The sequence below is a fragment of the Dioscorea cayenensis genome, chromosome 16 (genome assembly GCF_009730915.1).
Source record: "Dioscorea cayenensis subsp. rotundata cultivar TDr96_F1 chromosome 16, TDr96_F1_v2_PseudoChromosome.rev07_lg8_w22 25.fasta, whole genome shotgun sequence".
Classification (NCBI taxonomy): Eukaryota; Viridiplantae; Streptophyta; class Magnoliopsida; order Dioscoreales; family Dioscoreaceae; genus Dioscorea; species Dioscorea cayenensis.
In genome coordinates this window covers 6,762,479-6,779,022 of record NC_052486.1, presented here as the reverse complement: position 1 = coordinate 6,779,022, position 16,544 = coordinate 6,762,479, and the positions used below count along the sequence as shown (strand labels likewise).

The following is a 16,544-nucleotide window of genomic DNA, read 5'->3' as shown; positions in this document are numbered from 1 at the left end:
CGCAATTTGACCCACTTGATTCTCTAAATTGTGCAATAAAGCTATGTGGTTGCGAAATGTAGCTTTGACCTACTGAAACCTGGTATCCAATAATTAGATGAACTTGGTCAAAGCTTTCTCTAGATCGGTCATCCGGGTTTCCAAATGTGAAACTCGATTCTCTATGTTTAGGGGTTGTTGTTGTTGTTAGAAACCAAGTGGTGCCATGGCCTTTAGTTGCCCTTGACTATTCCATGAAAGATTTGGGTGGCTCCTCCATCCCGGATTGTAGGTATTGCTATATGGATTGCCTTGGCTTCTCAGTGCATTACCCGCAAAACCACTTGTTTTACAGAGGATGTACCACCAATAGAAATTAGGCAATCGGACGAAGCATGTCCTCCCCAACACCCAGGGCAACTAGTCAAGACAGCCACTCTAGGAGAAGTTAGAGTATCTAACTTCTTGCTCAATGACTCAACTTAGGCCAAAAATGAACTAACCGCATCGATCTCATGAAGTTCGGCTAGTTTCTTTCTATCTCTTGTGTTCCATTGATAACTGTTCATAGCCATTTCTTAAATGAGATGTCAGGCTTCTTTAAGGTACCTCTCATGCAGCATCAAGTAACTGTCTTGTACTCGGATTCAACCCATTATAGAAAGTCTGAATGATCATCAACTCGGGGAACCCATGTTGAGGACATTTCTGCAAGAGCTCCTTGAACCTATACCATGTCTCAAAAAGAGACCCCAATTCCATTTGCACAATAGAGGAAATTTCATTTCTGAGCTTTGCAGATTTTCCAGGGGGAAATATCGGGCAAGAAAAGCTTCTACCATCTCCTCCTAAGTAGTAATCGATGCTCTAGGTAATGAATGTAACCACTGCTTTGCTTTTCCCTTCAAGGAAAATGGGAAGGCCCTCAACTATGAGTCTGTCATAATTTGACAGTGTCCTCTGCTATTCATTCTGTTCTGCCATATTTTCTAACCCTTCACCTTCTACCTCAACTTTATTTGACTATTCTTGCAAAGGTTCTTTTTCCCTTCTACGAAGTGTTCGTTCAAGTTCAGGATCTCCGTCACCCAGTGTCGAAGGGTTTCCTCGGGTCATAACTTGGAGCTGCAACCAAAGAAAGAAAATTAAATCAAAATGATGGAAGAATAAGAAAGTATAAAATAGAATAAATGTTGAATAGCTAAAATAGCAAAGCGCTAAGTGTTTCTAAAATGCCTATTCCCTATCAACGGCGCCAAAAACTTCACAACACGCTTTTGCGTGTATACCACAAGTGCACGGGTTTGTTGAGCTAATAATACCCTGGTGAGTGGGTAGTCGTATCCACAGGGAATAGTTATTGGAAACACAAAGATTGCTATTTAACTAGAATGAAGATGAATTGATAGTGGTGTGAACAAAATAAATGAGAATGGAAATAAATAAAGAAGAAGGAAAATAGACGCCATAAATATGAGAAGAAAGAAAATTTATAAGTGCTTATGCGATAAGAATGCGAAGTGTTCTTTCCTTATGATGAGCATTACTTTTATCAGGTTTAAGCGCTAATACATGTGTATTTGTGTTCTTTTGTGCATATAGGGTTGCGAAGTTAAATATTAAGAAAAGAAGCCAATGTAGATCGTGAATAAATTATTTGATGAAATCTTGGGAAGGAACAGACGCAAAGACACAAGTTGGGCTCAAGATACAGGAATGTGTGTCAACCTCTAGGTATTCAAGCAAGTACAATGATGTGGAGGGGCATAGAGGCAGTCAAATTTGAGTATCCCAATTTGTATATTAATTGCAAGATCTTCACCAATAAGGTCGTTTATTGAAGAAGAGACGCGATCTACGGCATAAACGTGTGCCCATTTATGTTACCTCGATGAAAAATATGGATTCGGGAGTGTTTCTAGATGGCAATGTAGAAGCTATCACGAAAGCAATCCAATGTAACAATTCTTGTATGAGCAGTAATGTTCGCGGCCCAGTGAAAATAGAGTTTTCAGAGAGAATCCCATATAAAGATGTGGAAATTCCGCATCCCCATGTAGATGCCGATTCCAGCCCTTTTAAAGCCGTTATTCCGCCTGATTTCAGCATCTTCTTTCCCATCTTTTCTCCAACTTTGGAGAGGCTTGCGGCTAGGGTTTAGGAGAGGTATTGGCAAGGCTCTTTTAGGTGTTCTATGCCTTCAACACCGCGCTTTGCTTGGAAGAAGGTTATTGGGGTAACTTTCATTAGCATCGATTCGGCGAGGTGTGCCCTAGGCCGGACAAGGGGACCTTTGGAGAGGACGAAGCTACTCCACAAGACCATCAACATGAATACCGAGGGGGTTTCTCTATAAATTACTTGTTTTTACATTCGATATCATTGTTGATTGTAACTAGCTCCAGGGAGAGTTAAACCCCTAGTGGGTACTTGGATTTGTGAACCCTAGGATGTATTTGTTTCATTAATCTTCTATTAAATTTTCCTTAATTAATGTGTTTAATTGGGTTTCAATCTTGAATACTTGTTGCAAGATTTCTCTCTTAGAGTGACACTAGGATTGAGAGTCTACGTTGGTAACCTTTGTGAGTGAGTGACACCATGAGGGTTATACCTAGCAAGATTGGTGAGGGTCGAGAGGGTGAGTAGAGAGTTAATGGAGCGTCCCTTTTCTCTCCGATGTGATTTATCCTACGTCCATTCCGGAGTTCTTTGCGATCATAGTAGAGTGAATTGGATAAGGGATGACCTGCTGTTGGGACTTAGTTGCATGAGACAGCAAGGAGTGAAGCGTTAGTGACTTAGCACCTAGGGCTGAGTGCGACTAGGGGTTTTTCAGTCTGACCAAGGGTTAGATCTATATATTGGAATAGAGTTTGTTGCTTGGAATCCCTAGAGTATCTTGCAATTCTACATAGTGTGAAGTGTTGAGATTGATTGATTTCTCCACGGGACATAGTGTAGAGTTAGTCATCGCTTGACCTTAGGGTTTGTGACCGTGTGTTTAAGGATTTCCACGTCTCATTAAGCGTAAAGTAGGAGATAGAATAGTTGATTTTGCACTTGAAGCAATTGTCCTAGGTGGAACAATATCCGAGTACCCTACTTCTATCGATTGGCGTACCCCTCATCTATTTGTGCTTCTCTCTTCCTAGTTTTTTTTTAGTTTTGCTTTAATTACATTTTATAAAAAAAATCATTATTCTGTCTTTGCTTGGTTAAGTAGCAACTTAAGTATTTTTATTCCCTACTCCTTTTGGATCACGATAGCCGACTCACACAGGAGATTTATTACTTCGACAAACCCGTGCACTTGAATTCGCTAGCGAGGGGCGTTGTCAAGTATTGGCACCGTTGCCGAGAGTAAGCATTTAGAGATACTTTGCACTTTGCTATCTAAGATATTCATTCATAATTTTATGTCTTCTTATTCTTTCATCGTTTGGATTTGTTTTTCTTTCTTTTGCGCAGCTCCAGGTTATGACCCAAGGGAACCCTTTGACATTGCTTGAAGATGATCTTAAACTTGAACGTACACTCAAAAAAGGGTAAAGAACACTGTAAAACAGATTGCATCAAGCTGAAATAGACATTGAAGGGTTTAGAAAACATGGCGAGCAGCGGAATGAGCAGCGAGAGAATACTACGATTACGCTAGACCTTCAGTATTGGGGACACAATCTAGTTTTGTGCGACCCCTGATTACAGCTCCAAACTTTGGGCTGAAGCCATCATTCATCCAGATGATACAACAATCAACGCAGTTCGATTGGTTTTGGCCATGAGGATCCAAACAATCACATTCAAAACTTCTTGGAAGTTTGTGACATCTTCGAAGATCAATAGTGTTCACGGATGATGCTATTAGATTGAGGGCTTTCCCATTTTTCTCTAAAAAGGAATATCAAAAGCGATTGGTTTACATTCTTTCATGTGAGCATCCATCACGACTTGGAATGAGAAAGGTCAAAGCTTTCATGGCTAGGTACCTCCCTCTGGAAAGTCGGCAAAAGCTTCACAATGAGATTTCGTTGTTTGTTCGGATGGAGCTTGAGTCCTTGTTTTGAGACATGGGAGCGTTTCAAAAGACCTTTACGGAAGTGTCACAACACGGATTCCCTTAGTGGGTGATCATTCGGACCTTTTTACAATGGGTTGAATCCAAGTACAATATATCTTTTAGATCTCTGCCATAGGGAGTTACAATGGGGAATAAGAACCCCAATGAAGCCCGACAATTAGTTAAAAGAAATGGCCATGAATAGTTACCAATGGAATGAAAAGGAAAGGAAGAAAGTGGCGGACTACATGAAATTGATCACGGTTACATCATTGACGGCTCAAGTGGAGGTATTGAGTAAAGTTAGACACTCTGATTTCTCCTACATTGGCGGTGATAATGAATTATGATGGATCAGGGAGAGGGACATGCCCCATCCGATTGCGGATAGCCGTTGGTGGTATTTCATCTATTGAGCAAGTTGACTTTGTGGGTAATGCAATGAGAAACCAAGGCAATGAATATAGCAACACCTACAACCAAGGGTGGAGGAACCACCCCAATTTCTCATGAAGTACCCAAGGGCAGCAAAAAGCCATAACACCCCGGGTTTTCAACATCAAGCCCCGAACATAGAGAATAAAGTGTCAGGTTTGGAGACCCAGATGACCGATTTAGAGAAAGCCTTGACCCGTTTTGTGCAATCATCTGATAAATGGTTCCAATCGGTTGAGGCAACACTTCGCAACTACACCGCTTCACTGCATAATTTAGAAAACCAAGAGGGACAAATTGCGAAGTCTCTATCGGAGAGGCCACAAGGTAGTTTGCCTAGTAATATTGAAACAAACCCATGTGAACATGTAAAGGCGATCACTTTGAGAAGTGGTCATGAGGTGGAGGGCAAACTTCCTAGTGAGAAGACCAATGTTGAAGCACCAGAGGTTGTGGAGGTTGAGGAAAGAGTTAACAAAGAAAGGAGGTGGCATCTCCACCTTACAAACCAAAGAATTCCTTACACTTCAAAGATTGAAGAATGACCAAAATGACGAGCAATACAAGATGTTTTTAGGTCTATTTAAGCAATTACACATCAAAAATTCCTTTTTGTAGAGGCATTGTCTCAAATACCTCAGTATGCTAAGTTCTTGAAAGATCTTTTGGCCAATGAGAGGAAATTGGAAGAGAGTGCATCGGTGATCTTAGATGCCTCTGTTTGGCGGTGTTGCAAAAGAATATGCGAACAAGAAGAAAGACCAAGGAAGCTTCATTATAGATAAGTGCTTGTGACGATAAGAATCGCGAAGTGTTCTTTCCTTATGATGAGCATTACTTTTTATCATGTTTTAATGCTAATATGTGTGTATTTATGTTACTTTCATGCGAGATAGAGTTGTGAGGTTTGAATATTAGAGAAAGAAGCTAATGTGGATCGTAAATGCCCGTTTACGTCAGCTCAATGAAAGCATGGATTCAGGAGTTTTTCAGACCGGTACTTTAGCAGGGCAAGGTAACAAATAATGTAGCAAAACACTATAGCAAGTACTGTTCACAGTCGGCCGAAGAAAGATGAAAATAGAAAATCTACATGGGCTTGCGTTAATTCCACACGCCCATGTGAAAAATCAAGCGCCCATAGAGGGCGTGTGGACTCCCAATTCCTACCATTTAAAAAGGTGATTTCATCATTTTTTCTCCATCTTTTCCCCAACTTGAGAGAGAGCGGCTGGGGTTTTTAGAGGTAATGGATAGTGATTAGGGAGAGGTTCTACTGGCTCCGACATTGCTCTCTGTTTGGAAGAAGGTTAGTGGGAGAGCTTTCATCGGCACCGATCCGGCGAGGTGCATCCTAGGCCGGCAAAGGGACCCTTGGAAAAGTAGAGGACTCTCCACAAGACCATCGCTACGACTACCGATGGGGTTTTCTATGGATTCCTACCATTTAAAAGGCGATTTCATCATTTTTTTCTCCATCTTTTCCCCAACTTGAGAGAGGGCGGCGGCTAGGGTTTTTAGAGGTAATGGCTAGTGATTAGGAGAGGTTCTACGGCTCCGACATTGCGCTCTGTTTGGAAGAAGGTTAGTGGGAGAGCTTTCATCGGCACCGATCCGGCGAGGTGTATCCTAGGCCGGCAAAGGGACCACTGGAAGAGTAGAGGACTCTCCACAAGACCATCGCTACGACTACGATGGGGTTTTTCTATGGATTCTTTGCTTTTTACATTTGATTTCATTGATTGTAATTAGCTCCATGGAGAGCTAAATCCCCTAGTGGGTACTTGGGTATTTGTGAACCCTAGGATTTATTAGTTTCATTGAACCTCTTTATTATGCCTTCAATTAATTGATGTTTTATTTGAGTTCCAATCTTGAATGCTTGATTGTATGAATACTCCCTTAGAGTGACACTAGGGTTGAGAGTTCTTGTTGGTAACCCTTGTGAGTGAGTGACACTCCACGAGAGTTAGACAAAGATAGATTGGAGAGGGTTGAAAGGGTGAGTAGAGAGTAGAGGAGCATCCCGTTTTCCCTCCGGTGTGATTTATTCTACCTCTATTTCCTCAAGTTCTTTGCGGTCATAGTAGAGTGAATGGGCTAAAGGATGACCTTCCGCTGAAGCTTAGTTGCGAGATGCAGCGGGTGAAGCATTGAAGTAATTTTTAGCACCTAGGGCTTAATTGTTGCTAGGGACCTTCACCCAGGACTAAAGGGTTGGGTCTACATCTTGGAAGAGGATTTATCACTTGGAATCCCTATAACTCATTGCAATTCTATACAATTCTGAGGTTGAGAGGTTATTCAATTTCTCCTCCGGGGACATGTATAGAGTTAGGTTTGGATGACCTTAGATTTGGGACTATGTATTTAAGGGATCTCCACAAATCATTATTGCATCGAGTCGAGAAAATATAATAGAGGTTCTTGCACTTGAAAGCTGATTGTCCTAGGGGAACAATATTTGGGTATCCCCTTTATTTATATCGATTTCCTTACCTTCTCCTTTACTTGTGCTCTATTTCTTGTTCTTTTACTTTTGTTATTTCACATCTTATCACACATATCACTATTCATCTTTCACTTAGTTAAGAAAAAATTAAGTGTTTTATTCCCTACTCCCTGTGGATACGATACCCCACTCATCTGAGATTTTATTACTTCGACAAATCCATGCACTTGCGGGACATATGCAAGGGGCGTTGTCAATTATCCACATAACATTGGCAACTTGGGTAAAGAGATGTGATAAGTGCTTGTGTGATATGAATGCTGAAACATTCTTTCCTTATGTTGAGAATTACTTTTCTCGGGGTTTTTACATTAATATGTGTGTTTTTATGTTACTTTTATGCGGTATGGTTGTGAGGCTGAGTATGAAGGAAAATAGGCCAATGTGGATCATAATGCACCTATTTTGGAGAAGATCTTGCTAAGGTTCAAAGCGAAGACATAGGGACGGTGTGAGATGCTACGAGTGTGTGCCAACCTCCTTGCATTCGAGTGAGTACATCCATTTGGAGGGGCATAAAAGGCGGGTCACACTCGAGCATTCCATCTTATGAATATAAGAACAGGGAGCTCCACCAACATATATATCATTGAAGAAGCAAGTGATTCACGGCGTGAGCGTGTGCCCGTTGCTTTACCCCGATGAAAATATGAAATTGGGAAGTTATTCGAGGTCGAAGGCTGTAGCGAGCATTAGTAGCAAATCTTGTAGTAGTCTTGATTCACAGGCGAGCCAAGAAACGAGAAAGCGAGAGAATCCACGGGCGTGTGGAAATTATCCACGACCCATGTGGAAATTCCGCCGCGGGGCGTGTATCGTCACGCCCATGGAGTTGCTCGATCCGACCCCTATTTAAAAAGCCGATTCAGCCCCGATTTTTGGTATTCTTTTTCCCCATCTTTTCCCCAACTTGCGAGAGGGCTTGGCTAGGGGTTTTCGAGGGGTATTGGCCAAAGTTTTGGAGAGGTTCTATGGCTCCGACATCGCATGATTCCATTAGGAAGAAGGTTGGTAGGCGAGCTTCGATCGGGCGTATCCTATGCCCGGACAAAGGAATCCTTGACTGACAGTAGAGGACTTTCCACAAGACCATCGACACGACCATCGAGGGGTTTCTTTATGGATTCATTGCTTTTTACATTCAATTTCTTTGATTGTACTTAGCTTCATGGAGAGCTAAACCCTAGTGGGTACTTGGGTGATTGTGAACCCTAGGATGTATTCGTTTCATTGAACTTTTTTATTATGCTTCAAATAAATTGATGTTTATTGTGAGTTCCAACCTTGAATGCTTGATTGTATGAACATTTCCCCTAGAGTGACACTAGGGTTGAGAGTTCTTGTTGGTAACCTTGTGAGTGAGTGACACACCGAGGGTTAGACAAAAGCTAGGTTGGACGAGGGGTTGAGAGGGGTGAGTCGAGAGGTACAAGAGCGTCCCCTTTTCCCTTTGATGTGATAGATTCTACCTCCGTTCTTCGAGTTCTTTGCGGCCATAATAGAGTGAATGGTCTAAGGGATGAACCTTCGCTGGGGCCTAGTTGCGCATGCAATGGGTGAAGCGTTGAGGTGATCTTAGTGTCTAGGGCTTAATTGTGGCTAGGGACCTTCCGCTTTGGACCAAAGTGTTGGGTCTAAATCTAGGGAAGAGATTTATCACTTGGAATCCCTAGAGCTCATTGCAACTCTATGCGAGTGCGAGGTGTTGAGATTGCTCGATTTTTCCTCCGGGACATGTATAGAGTTAGGCATAGTTAACCTTGGATTTGGGACTATGTATGTAAGGATTTTCCACGACTCAACATTGCATCGATTAGGAAGCATAATAGAGGGTTCTTGCACTTGAAACGAGTATCCTACGTGAAGCATTATCTGAGTACCCCATCTTTATCGATTGCCTTGACTCCTCCTTACTTTTGCTCTCTTGTTGCTTTTAATTCCTGAGAATTGAATCATTATCACACTTATCATTGTTGATACTCCACATAGCTAAGAATCGAATTAAGTGTCTTTACTCCCTACTCCCTGTGGATTCGACCCCGCTCACCCGTGATTATTACTTCGACAAACCCGTGCACTTGCGGGATATAAGCAAGGGGACCTTGTCAAGATGGCATTGGCAGACTTAGGAGCTAGTATCAACATCATACCATACTCTTTCTTTCAGAAGCTAGGCTTGGGAGAGCCCTAGGCCCACTCGGATAACTTTGTAATTGGCGGACCAAGCGATTCGGACATCCGAGGGGCATCATTGAAGACGTGCTTGCCAAGGTCGACAAGTTCATATTTCCTGTAGACTTTGTAGTGTTCGATGTCGATGAGGAGGCAGATGTTCCTTTCACACTTGGGTGGCCATTCTTGTGCACGCCCAAGGCATTGATCGACATGGACAGTGGGGAGTTGACAATAAGGGTTGGAGATGACAAGCTCACATACCGCCTCTTGACTTTGATGATACTTTATATTTTCTTGACACTACTGATGAACTAATCAATTAATATGTATAGGAAATGTTGAATCCAGACCCGTACAAAGGGTTGTTAGACCAAGAGGTGGAGAATGAAGAAGTAATGGTGCTTGGTCTAGAAGAAGAAGTACCATCTATAACACGACCGAATATGCGTATAAACCGCAAGTGCACGGTTGTCGAAGTAATAAATCCCAGGTGAGTGGGTATCGTATCCACAGGGAATAGTGAATAGAAACACAACTATTGCTATCTAACTATAATGAAAATAAATCGATGGTATGTTGAATGAGATTGATATAAAAAGAGATAAAAGAAATAAGAGAGAGGAACAATAATTAAGAGGAAAAAAACAATCGATGTAAATGGGGTACATGGATATTGTTCCACCTAGGACACTCGTTTCAAGTGCAAAATGCTCTATTATGCTTTCTAACTAATGCATTAATGAGTCGTGGAGATCCTTCAATACATGGTCCCAAATCCAAGGTTAACCATGCCTAACTCTATACATGTCCTGGAGAAGAAATTGAACAATCTCTCAACCTCGCACTCGTATAGAATCACAATGAGTTGTAGAGATTCCGAGTGGTAAATCCTCTTCCTAGATGTAGACCTAACCTTTTGGTCCAGGTGGAAGGTCCCTAGTCACAATTAAAGCCCTAGGTGCTAAAAATCACTTCAATGCTTCACTTTCGTTGCCTCTGCAACTAAGCCCTGAGTGGGAAGTCATCCCATAGCCAATTCACTCTACTATGACCCAAAGAACTCGAGGAAACAGAAGTCGGATAAATAACACCGGGGAGAAAGGGGACGCTCTGCTATCTCTCGGCTCACCCTCTCAACCTTCTCCAATCTAGCTTTGTCTAACTCTCGTGGTGTGTCACTCACTCACATGGGTTACCAAGGTGAACACTCAACCCTAGTGTCACTCTAAGGGAGCATTCAATCAATCAAGCATTCAAGATTGGAACTCAAATAAAACATCAGTTAATGAAAGCATAATAACAAGGTTTAATGAAACAAATACATCCTAGGGTTCACAAATCCAAGTACCCACTAGGGGGTTTAGCTCCCCATGGAGCTAGTTACAATCAATGAAATCGAATGTAAAAACAAGTTATCCATAGAAAACCTCCTCGGTAATCATGTCGATGGTCTTGTAGAGTGGCCTTGTCCTCTTCAAATGTCCCTTTGGTAAGCCTAGGGCACACATCGCCGAATCAGTGCCGATGAAAGCTCCCCCAATAACCTTCTTCCAAGTGGAGTGCGGTGTTGAAGCTTGAGAACCACTCCAAAAGCCTTGCTAAAACCCCTCTAAACCCTAGCCACAGCCCTCTCTCAAGTTGGGGAAAGAATAGAGAAAAGAATCCTGAAATCGGGCTGAAAAACGGCTTCAAATAGGCTTGAATCAGGTATCCACATGGGCTTGTGGATGTTCCACATGCCCCTATGGAATTTCCACACGACCGTGTGAATTCTCTGGATTTTTTATTTTCGGGCGACTATGAACAGTAACTACTACAATAAATTGTTGTAGTGAATTGTTACACTACTTGCTACAGTACTGATAAGTGCTTGAGTAGACATATTTTTATATATGTTATACATGCATTGAGCATCATTTTTACCATGGTTTTATGTCTCATATTGTGTATGTGGTGTTCTTTTTATGCATATAGGTTGTGAATGCCTTGAAGAGTAAAAAGGGAAGCAAAGATGGGCTATAAAGACATAATGTTGGGGAGTTCTTGTTCAATTCAAGGACCAAGACACGAGAGGAGTTCATAAACATGGAGATGTGTGCCAACTTCCAAGAAGATTCAAGTCAATTCACTAGTTGGAAGGGCACAAAGGCAGCCACATCTTCATATTCCTTCTCTTTGTGAAGATTGCAAGACCTCTCATAGATACGTTGATGAAGAAAAAGTTTTTATAGGCTACAATATGGACGTGTGCCCGGACATGTGGCCTCAAGAGAAGAGTGTTTGGACCCCGTTTTGTGAAAAAGTCATCGTAGTCGTTTTTGCTCTATTCTTTTGCGCGGGCGTGTGGAAAATCCACACGGGCGTGTGAGGGCACATGACAGACGCGGTCTAAGGCCTATAAATAGCCGTTTTGCCCTATTCTTTCTCATATTTTGTGCGACTCTTGAGGGTGTGAGACAGCTAGGGGTTTTGGAGAGGAGGTCTTTGCGGCTTTGGAGGCACTTTCGTCACCAACTTTGATCGATTCCTCCTCCGTCATAGCATCAAGGAAGCCACCGGGTGACCCTAGCTCGGAGTGGGTCCTTCAAGGCGTCGAAGCTATCCATCAAGGCCATCGGTTCATATATAAGGGGGGTTTATTTCTATGGTTTTAATGTACTTTCATTCATTGATGGTGTGTTTTGTATGTTGCTCCATGGAGATCTAAAACCCTAGAGGGTATTTGGGCTTGTGAACCCTAGGACTCTCATCTTTTTGTGGATTTGCTTAGTGTTTCTATTTAATTCGAGTTTGATTAAGTTTTAATCTTGTATTCTCATTGCTTGCTTGTTTAATTAACCCTTGTGGTTGATTGGATTTGCATGATTTATTACTTTGATGTGAGAGAGGTCTCCATTAGAGTTAGAACTTCAAGGTTAAAGAGGGTTGAGAGGGTGAGTCATGAGATAGTGGAGTGTCCCCTCTCCCTTCCGATTGAGTGTATTCTATCTCCGTTCCTTAAGCTCTATGCAACCATATTTGGTGTGAGGCGTGAGATTGAGAGATTTCTCTGCTGGTACCTTGTAGGGGGTTAGGATCCTTCGCAGGGAATGAGGGTTGGATCGATCTTTAGGAATCGGATACAGCTCTTGGAATCCCTAGAGTGCTTTGCAGTCATATGTGGTGTGAGGTGTTGAGATTGAGCGATTTCTCCACCGGGACCTTGTAGGGGACTAGTATCGGTGATCGGGAGGCCGGATCCAATTATATTTATATTTGGATTTCCATGACTTAACTTAGTCATCATAGAAACACTTTGCTTATTCGGTACCTAATACCTGAATCCTAGGCGGAGCATTGCCCAAATACCCCACTTTTGCTGATTGAGATCTCCATCCATTTAACCCTTGCATATTCATCTCCGGTATTCATTTCTTCGCACATTAGATCACCACACTTTTCCATTTATCATTAGGTTAGAAAGCAGAGAAGACGTTAGTACTAGTAGCCCTGTTCCCTGTGGATTCGACTACCCACTCACCGGGTAATTATTACTTCGACACCCGTGCACTTGTGGTACACACCGCATATTCGGGACGTGTCAAGTACCTCCACTAAAAACACTCCCGAATCCACTTTTCGGTGAGGCAACATAAAGCGTGCACACGTTTATGCCGTAGAATCACGTCGCTTCTTCAATAAAGCGGGTTCATTGGTTAAGATCTTGCTATCATTGCACAAGTTGGGATACATAAATGTGATTGCCTTCATGCCCCTCCAACTCATTGTAATGGCATGAATACATGGAGGTTGGCACACATTCACATATCTTAGAACCCCACTTGTGTCTTCGCGTTTGTTGCTTCAAAGATTCCACCAAATAGTGCGTTCACGATCTACTTTTGCCTTATTTTCTTAATACATAGCTTCACAACCCTACATGAGCAAAAGAACACAAATACACATACATTAGCGCTTAAACCTGATAAAAGTCATGCTCAACATAAGGAAATAATACTTCACATTCTTAACACACAAGCACTTATCAAATTCCCCCACACTTAAGCTTTTGCTTGTCCTCAAGCAAAAATTAAAACATTAAATTATAGATGAAGGAAATATTGGAAGTGCTTGGCCTTAGGTTCACCAAAGCATACAAAGAGTGCATTCTAAAAGTAAGGGAGATTTCAACACTAAATACGAAAAATAAATGTTCTAGCTAAAAACTTGAATAAAAAAGGACAACAAACCCGAAATCGTGTAAGTATGTGAACTCACTCAAAACAACCCAAAGTATACTCCTCAAAGTCCTTGGTACAAGGGACTTATTTATGTACAAACAGTAACAAAATTTCAAAGATAGTAGTAGCTTCACACATCCTCTAAGGTAGCCCTTTCCAAAGCGGCCGCTAAGGTGGCTTTCACACTTTCAAGGTGGTAGCTCTTTTTCTACCGGAGTGGTAGCTTTGACTCATCCTATGAGATAGCTCTTTCTCTCATTAGGGCATAACTAGTATCCGACTTATGAGAGTAGCTTCATACTTCATAGGTGGTTGCTCTTTCCACCCAACAAGCTCAGCTAAACAATAAAACTATTTTTGTTCTTTTATTTTTATTTAACAATTTTTTTTTTCACAAATAACAAAAGAAACAACAATATCTTGTCCTTTTAGCATCAAACATGAGTTTCCAAAAGAGTTTAAAGAGTGAGTCATGCATAAAGTCTCAATCGGGCAAAAATTCCTACAAATTCAAGCAAAAACTAGAGCATGAAGATATTCAATGTTAAAATTTCTCCTAAACTCGAGAATACAAGCATTGCATCTAAGGTGAACGACCATTGGCTATGTGAGCATGGATGTCAATCAAAATTTATATAAAAAGGACATGTGATGTGAACTCCCCCACACGCTTAAGATGTACATTGCCCTCAATGTAGCATTCAAGAAATAATAAAAAGTAATACAATTTAAAAACACATGTGAGAGTGGGCAATTGAAACAATACTCCCTTGACTCCCTCTTCAGTGCGTTTGATGGTACTAAATCCTTTGGGTGAAGTTCCAATGGTTTGCAGTACACGCCAATTGTAAAACACCTTGACCCCGTGTCCATAACTAGTTCTCAATTCCCATCCTGCGACAAGACCATCCTGCGCATACACAAAGTTCGAGTGAAACTAAATAATCAAAAATGACTCGAGTATATAGAAGATAGAGAAATGAAATACAACTTGAGACAAAAATAAAAAATAAACTCAGAAGAGAAGATCCTTTTCCAGGTATACAAGTTCAAAAATAAAATGCAAAATAAAATACCAAAAGAAGAACAAAGAAGCGTAAAGATGCCTCAAGTGTTGGTGTTAATTATTTAGTGCATTTTGTTATCAACTCAGGTGAAGATGACTGTACATTCAGTAAACTAAATGAAGATTTGGTGAAGAAAAGAGAAAAGAGAAGCTTTTGACCGACAAAATGAGAATGAAAAGAATAGAAAAACAAAACGCGGCTGGAAAACTCAAGTAACAACCTCTAAAACAACGGTGAGAGGTTGAGAGAGTGCAAGGATGCGTTCTCGAGATGTTTGGGAGTAAAAAGATGAAAAGGCAAAATAAATTTATAAAGAGGAAAATTAAACCTTTTGAGTTACGTACATCACACAAGCGTGTGGAAATTATCCATATATGACTCCACAAGAGAGACCCACAAGGGCGGGTGACGCACAATTTGTGGCTTCTCCATTCAACCGAGAAAAATTCTCCAAAGCGTTTCACAAGCTTTAGATGAGGAAATTCCACATGGGCATGGATCATATTGGGTAATTCAAAGGTAGATGCACGCCCGTGTCTTCTCGGGAGCTCTCTAAGTCTCTGCAGGAAAACCACAACCGTGTGAAAATTCCACCGCGGGCATGGACCATCATGCTACGCTCAAAGGGGCGAGTTCATGCCCTTGCTGCGGGCTCTCTCGGATGAGCTCTGAATGAAATGCACGCCCGTGCAGAAATTCCACCGCGCGCGTGTGTTTCTCTGACACTTAGACTTTCGACCTCTGAAAATTCCTAAACACAAATATACACTCGGAGCACGCCTAACAGTACAATTTTAACGAGAGAGAAAACCACTGAAAAATATGCTCAAGCGACCAAGATTCTTCACCACACACGATTAGACATATGATAACACCATAATGTCCATAAGAAAATCACATCAAAAGCATCTAAGAATCAAGACACCAACACTTAAATCCTTATTCATGCAAATACTAACTAGAAACTAGACATTATAAACGGTTTCCTCCCAAGAAGCGCTTATTTTACGTCACTTAGCTTGATGTAACCCCTTCCTTACTTTATGGAGGCTTGAAAAGAGTATGCTCCATTCGACTAGACATTACAAAGCTACTTCCTTTAAACCATTTACTTGCCAGGGTGGAATATTTGTTGGAGAAGTCCAACCATCTTACCTATGACCTCCAAGGAAACAATTTGGGTTGGCATGTAATGCGAGCTTAGCATAGGTGGGGTCATTGGATGGCTTCGATCTCCTACCCCACACTCATCTTCCAAAACGAAATCTGCTTGCAATTTATGAATTGATCAATCCCAAAGAGAGGTGCTTGTTCCATTGCCTTAGTATTTACATCTTCTTGTGTATTTTTAGGCTTGAAAGGGACATGACACTAACAAATCCTCTTGAAGAATTTTCTCACTCCTGACACAATCTTCATTCCACACTCAAAATCTAGTGGTATTCAGCTTCTTCCTTTTCATTTTATAATGTACTCAATTTGCCCAACTTCTTCATTGTCGTTCACTACCACATCATTTCTATAAGGAACTTGATTGCTTACTCAAATACTTTTGTTCCTTGAAATTATAAATATCCTCAATTATTTTCAAGGTTTTTTAAAAGAGGCTTCATGACATCTTAGTGTGGTCTTAATATTTTTGGACACGGACATCGGTTGCTTCAATAAAATTAGCTAATACTTTTGCAATTAGGTACATACTCTCAGTATCTCATAACTTTTGACACATTCCTCTTGACGTGCTTCCAATGTTGTCCATCACTGTTCCATAAGAAGTTTAAGGTAGCCCTTTTCAATTGGATAATTGTGTTGCAACAAGGAATGCTCTGTTGTTGTGAAGGCAATAATTCTATCAACTTGTTCACTCGGGCTTCAACTCTAGAATACAAAGCAATGAAGCGGATCAATCATCCATTTAAACTCCTTGCAGAAAAAGTAAGACATGACAAAGAAAATAAATGAGAATGATGGAAGAATAAGAAAGTGTGAAATAAGATGAATGATAGCTAAAATAGTGAAGTGCAAAGTGTCTCAAAACTCCCTGTTCCCGATAGCAGCGCAAAACTTGACACGACCCAATAGCAATGCGTAACTGA

At 41.2% G+C, this 16,544-nt stretch overlaps 1 non-coding gene across 1 annotated transcript; it reads left to right on the top strand.

The window, feature by feature from the left end:
• Window positions 1-667: 667 nt before the first annotated feature.
• Window positions 668-774, top strand: LOC120279904. Its single transcript, XR_005542207.1, has one exon. It is a non-coding gene; the product is annotated as a small nucleolar RNA R71 (small nucleolar RNA).
• The last annotated feature ends 15,770 nt before the right edge of the window (window positions 775-16,544 follow it).